General features: G+C 37.6%; 1 pseudogene; it reads right to left on the bottom strand.

Annotated features, from left to right (window-relative positions):
- LOC125615404 overlaps positions 1 to 6,231 on the bottom strand; it is a 14,774-nt pseudogene extending 8,543 nt beyond the window's left edge.
- Between the last annotated feature and the right edge of the window lie 491 nt (positions 6,232 to 6,722).

The following is a 6,722-nucleotide window of genomic DNA, read 5'->3' as shown; positions in this document are numbered from 1 at the left end:
TTTTTTTTTTTTTTTTTGGGGGGGGGGGGGATTGAACCCAGGGACAGTTATCCACTGAGCCACATTCTCAGCACCACCCCCCTCTTTTACCCTTTTTTTCCAAATTAGTTGAAAACTAAATGGGAAGAAAGTTGAGAAGTCTACCAAAATCATGGAATGCTTAAGTTAAAAAGGGATTGAAGAGCTTTTTTCTTTTTAAAGGAAAGTAAAATGAATGTTTAAATTACTATAAGATGAATCCAATACAGAAGAAATCAAAGATAGACAGCCTTTTTGTCCTACAGAGAGAAAAGAGGTAGGTCCCAAAGCACAGGCAAAGGGATTAGGCTCAGACTGGTAATTCTGCTTCTACTGCAAAAGGAAGAAAGTTGGGTGGGACTTAATGTTTGTAGATAGAAGAACAATAATAACTAAAGGATAGTTTCAACTTTTTCTATAAATAAGCAGTAGAGTAGGAGGACTGCTAAAGTTGAGGTTAATAGAAGTCAAGAAGAAGGACATTGGGTATAATCCCCAGTGTCACAATGAGAGAGATGGCAGGATGTTTAAGAGGTAGGGCCTAGTTGGTGGAGTCACTGGGGACAGTCTTAGAAGTGATTAAGATAATTCTTGTGGGACCCTGAGTTAGTCATCTAAAGGCCAAGAGCATATTGATAAAAGAGCCTCTCCCTAATCTCTGGCTGTCTATCTCACCAGGTGGCCTACCATGCCATCCATGATGTAATGTAGTCAGACCCTCACCAGAGTCACCCCATGCTATTTGGATTTTAGCATCCAAAACTGAGAGCTAAACAAACCCTTTTCATTTATAAGTTACTCCGCCTCATATTTCATCATAGTAATGGAAAAAAGGCAAATAAAATATGAGATTGTAAGTAGTCATCATCATGAAAAGGCAAAGAATTTCAAGTATTACAGGATTAGAAGTTTGGAGATATTGAATTTCTAACAGCACTAACAGTATCATTCTGTGACTTCCTTCTATAGCATTTCCCTACACCAAAATCAAGGGACTAGTAGACCAATCTAGAGTTTTATTTTGGGAGGCATGTAAACAAAAAGATGAAGGGGAAAAGGAGTTAAAGGTATTGGCAATAAAACACTTAAAAGTGTGGATGGCAAGGATGGATGTTAAAAAGGAAAAAAGGCAAGGCCTAATAGAGAAGAATGGAATGTAAGTCTCAATGATATCTAGTAAATATAATGAGGATAAAGGAATAAGCTAAGCAGCTTGAAGGCTGACATCATACATGACATTAGAGAAGTGATTTTCCTCACTGATGAACTTATTTATATCATTAGTATGTTTGTACACATATGCATAAATTATAAACTGGTTCAACTTAGTACTTGATTATATTATAAAGTTTAATTACCACTAGCCTCAGCTTATCATGAAAAGAGAGAATGCCCTACTTACATGACAAGGAACAAAATTTTTCAATGAGGATATTCTGTTTTGAATAAAGCAAAAACTAAAAATCTAAGTCCCTCAACCTGCTGATTTTATAGAAAAGGAAATAAACTTCCAGAATCTCACAATTTACCCATATTCAGCAATGTGCCATAGCAACAATCTTTTTAAAAATAGAACTTTATAAATAAAATTTCTCCTGTACTAAAAATAGCTCACACCTCATCCTACTGAAATATTTCATAATTATCAATATTTTCCATAAAATATTTGCCCAAAATACTGTTTATTGTGTTTAAAATATTGTATTCATCACACTTAACCTGATAGATTACATAATTTCCAAGTCTGCCTTAAGGTATGAGTTTATAATTCTAGCATTATCTCTTTTTTTACCAGAGGTATCAAGGAAAAAATGATATACGAGATCATTATTTATTTCTATAGTTTATTTCTGTGTGTCCTGGAAATGTCTTTAGTAGTGCTCAGATTTGAATTATTTTAAATATTAAAACCATGAATTAGGGCTGGGGCTGTAGCTCAGTGGTACAGTGCTTGCCTAGCACATGTGAGGCATTGGGTTTGATCCTCAGCACTATATAAAAATAAAAACAAATAAAATAAAGGCATGCTGTCCATATACAACTACAAAAATATTTTTTAAACCATAAATCTGCAAAGTTTCTGAAGTAGTAATATACACTGTATCCTCATTTGTAGACTCTATTTGCAAATTCACCTACTAGTTAAAATTTATTTGTAACTCCAAAATCAAAACTTGAAGCACTTATATGGTAATTTAAAGACATGCACAAAGTGGCAAAAAAATTAAAATCATCTGATGCATACATTCTCAGCTGAAGTCAAACAAAGCAATGCTCTGCCTTCTTGTTTCAAGTCTCACCCTATAAACAAATGTTCCTTTCATGGTCTATTTAGTGCCACATTTTTTACCTTTTTGAACTTTATAATGATGATTTCACAATGATGGTCCCAACCACAGGACTAAAGCGTTAATGTCCTAAAGTTCAAGAAGGCTATGCTGTACCTTCTGGGGAAAATACAGGTATTATATAAACTTTATTTACAGCAGAGTTATAGTGTAGTTGGCCATGTATTCAATGTTAATGAATCAATTATTTATATATATATATATATACACACACACACACATACACACACATACACACAATAAACTGGGTATATTGGCACAGGCCTATAATCCTAGTTACTCAGCAGGCTGAGGCAGAAGGATTTCCAAGTCTGAGGTCAGCCTCAGTAACTCAGTGAGACTCTGTCTCAAAATAAAAAAATAAAAAAGTGTGGGGATATAACTCAATGATAAAGCACCCCTAGGTTCAATCCTCAGTACCATAAATATACACACAAAAAAAATGAGACACACACAGATAAAACAAGTTATGTACTGACAAAAACACTGACCAGAGTTTCACAGAACTTTATTCTGTATTTTCACTAAGAGTAATGGTTCAGTATTCAATAATTCAGTGTTCACAGCAACATACAGAATACACTGGGCTGGGATGTAGCAAAGTGGTACAGTGCTTGTCTAACATGTATAAAGCCCTGGGTTCAGTCCATAGCAACACAGACACAGTCATACATACAAACATAACTACCCCAAATAATAAAAATCAATTGTGCCTTGAATATGACATCTTTATGCATGTAAAGTAACAAGATAGAATTTATCCAACATAGTATTATCACATGAGAGTACTCAATAAATCAATGTGTCAATCAAATAGTTCAGAAAATTAAGAGATAAAGATCTATGGAAAAAGTCACCCACCATTCAACATTCTTCCCCAGCCAGGACAAAGGTAAACCAATCTTCTGCCATTATTTGGATAATGTGGTGGCAGGCATTACAAGCTGAAAAACAAGGCCATCAAAGAAGGAAAAAAGTAAATTCAAAATGGTCAAGGAGCAAGGTTCTATTGAATATAAGAAACCAGAAAACTACTCAGGAGGCTGAGCAGGACAATAGAAAGCTCAAAACCAACCTGGGAACTTAGCAAGACCCGATCTCAAATTCCCTTTTTATATTTTAATGAGCCAGGGATGTAGTTCAGAGGTAGAATGCTGTTGGATTTAATCCCAAATATTGGAAAAAAGAAACAAGAAACCAGAAGACTGAATGATCTTCGATGGGCTAGATTTCATTTAAAGAACCTAAGAGTAGGTTTGCGCTCGTGAACAAAAAGGTAAATCCTAACAGATTTGTAAGATTTTAATAAGTTCACAATTTTTTTTTTACCTGATTGCAAAGGTTAGTTTTATCAACACCACGGTAAGTAGGTGTTAGGTCAAGCATTATTCTAGACGTTTCTTCGAAGACTGAAAGAGATTAATATTTGAATCAGTAGACTTTGAGTAAAGCAGGCTGCCTTCATAATGTGGGTAGGCCTCATCCAATCAACTGAAGGCCTTAAGAAAAAGAATAACCTCCCCTAACAGAGTGCCTTCAGACTTGAACTGTAATTCTTTCCTGTGTCTCCAATCTGTCAGCCTACCCTACAGATTTTGGACTTGCCGCCTTCCAAAACAACACAAGCCAAATCCTTAAATCAATCTCTCTCAACAAAGACACACACACACACACACACACACACACATTTGTTTCTGTGGAGAACCCCGATTAAAACACAAATATAAATTTTGAAGTAGAAATATAAGGAATGCAGTTAGTATTTGTTGAAAGAATGAATATTAGCAAACTTATATATCTTCATGATAATAACTTCTATTGATTCACTTTGTTTTAGAAACTATGCTGAGAGGTGCTTTACCTTTGTTTAATGTCTAATTTCCACAATATCCTTTCAAAACAGCAAACTTAAGTCATTAACAGAGATAAAGAAACTGAGGATTAAAATGTGCTGTCCACTCATACCCTAAGTGCAGAGTGAGCTAAAATTCAAAGGTATACATATGATGCTTCAAACCTGAAAGACCACTCAGGATACTAATAAAAATTATTAAATTAGGAGAGATACAAATAAAGTATACATGTAGTTATTCACTAAATCCTGAAATGTAGGAATTTTTAAAAGAAAATTTGTACTGGGGATGTAGCTCAGTAGTAGAGTTCTTACCTAGCACATGCGAGGCCTTGAGTTTGAACCCCAGCCCAACAGAAAAAATAAGGATGAATTAAGAAAAAGTTTTATTTTTCCCAGAAAATAAAGTGCCGAGCAGCAGTACTAATAGAATATAAAAACAATTTAGCTAATTTATAATCACCTTACAGCTGCATATCTAATCTTTTAAGGTTGATGTCACTAGATATAAGCATTTACTCACACAAAACAGTACTAGATGTCACTCCAAGTCACTAATCCTGACCTCTCACAGCAGTTTTCATTCATTTTTAAAAAATATTTATTTTGTAGTTGTCGTTAGACACAACACCTTTATTTTATTTATTTATTTATTTTTATGTGGTGCTAAGGACCAAACCCAGTACCTCGAACCTACTAGGCAAGCACTCCACCGCTGAGCCACAATCCCAGCCCCTCATTCTTAATCAGAAATGTCCATCAACTTTCATGATGTTTAGGAAATAATTTGTGAGGGCTGGAGGTGTATCTCAGTGATAGAGCACTTGTCTAGCTGCACAATGTCCTGGGGTTGATCTCTGGTACCACAACAAACTAAAATAAAAGAAAAAGAAAATAATCTGTGATCAAACATACCAAGAATGTTTCGATTTTATTTTACACTTAATCAGAACAATACTTTTGACTATACACCTATATAGTGCACATATTTAAAAATTGCAAAATATTGACCATAAGCATATGGTTATGAAACTGAATGCCCACAATGGACCTAACCAAACAATTTTGCTCATTTAAAGAAGCCACAGCTCTTTTCGAAAGCTTTCTGGACCTTAACTGCTGGTCAACATCTTCCATCTACCTTTTTCTGAACTGGTTCAGATTGCTTAGCACATATGCAGCTGGTGCTAAAAAGGCGGTAAAAATCACCACACATCCAACAGCCATTTCCTGGAAGAGATGAAAAACAGTGTTAATGAGTAGGGCTTCCTGGACCAGTGATTCATAGACTAAAAAAACTGCTTAAAGTCTGAGGTATATGCAGCTCAGTGGCAGAGTACATGCTTAGCATTTCCTAGGCCCTGAGTTTAATTCCCCGCACCACCACTCAGTATCCCACCACCCCCACTCCGCAAAACTGCTTAAAATGTTCTGTGGAATTTGGAACTTATCTTAGAAACTGGGATCTGGTGCCACCAAAACTGCAGGAATTTATTCATAGATAACATAACTGACTTGTTAAAGAAAACTTATCTAATAATTGCCCAGTTCACCTTTGCACTCTAGAATCTCCATGCCGTCCAGGATTTTCACCGTTTTAGGAAAAACGTTAGGTCTTGGCGATGAAGAGGACATTCAAAGGTGGCAAACTAGTCTTTCGTAATCTATGGCTCTGCCCCTCCATCTTGGAATTCACAAGGGGAATGAGGTCCCAAATTTCTCCAAAGCCTGTGCAGTCACTCCCTGGACCTCTGGACAGAGACTTCCACTGCTACCCTGACCCAAGCACCAACAGCTAACCTGCCACAGAAGCCCCCACCCAAATCCAGTGAGGGGTCTTTGTGCTTCCCGCCCACCTCGCTGCCGCCCAGTCAGTGGGCCCCAACTCACCGCGAAGGACGCCGGCTGGGGACGCTGGGGCTCTGACTGAACAAGGCGGCTGCGGGGATTCAGACCAAGCAGGACCATGCGGCGGCGGAGGAGGGAAGGGCCGAGCACAGGCAGACGAAGCATGGCGGGTCAGGTGAGAACAGGTAACACGAACCAGATCCCACGAGAGAGAGAGGCGAAGCCTAGCTGTAGAAGCAGCCGCAAGAATGGCGGGCAGCTGTTTGGAGCATGCGCATCAACCACGTGGGTGGTGCTCGCCCCGCCTCTTCCGCCCAATGCTCCCTGCTCCCTCCACTTCCGCTCAGTGTACTCCCAGGCATTTCACTTCCTACTCTTCTACCTCCAGCCTAGGTTCCTATGCCCAAATGACCCGAGAGTGTTTTGCAGATGTATCACCTCAAATTTCTCTCAGAATATTGATTTTAAATTGTTTTTCTCTGTTCCTTTAACTGTTTCTCATAAAGTGAATTCTTTTTACTGATTTTGGCTCTTCTGGTTTTGTTCAGCTATCTCCATGGCCCTCGGATATCCTTTGATATTTAGGAATATGAGGAATAAGATGAATTACTCAGGTTTTTTTCTATTACTGTCTTAATTCCATTCTGGCTATTAGA

This window comes from Marmota marmota, unplaced genomic scaffold (genome assembly GCF_001458135.2).
Source record: "Marmota marmota marmota unplaced genomic scaffold, marMar, whole genome shotgun sequence".
Lineage (NCBI taxonomy): Eukaryota > Metazoa > Chordata > Mammalia > Rodentia > Sciuridae > Marmota > Marmota marmota.
Note: the sequence above shows the minus strand (reverse complement) of the source record. Positions and strands in the feature narration are given on the sequence as shown.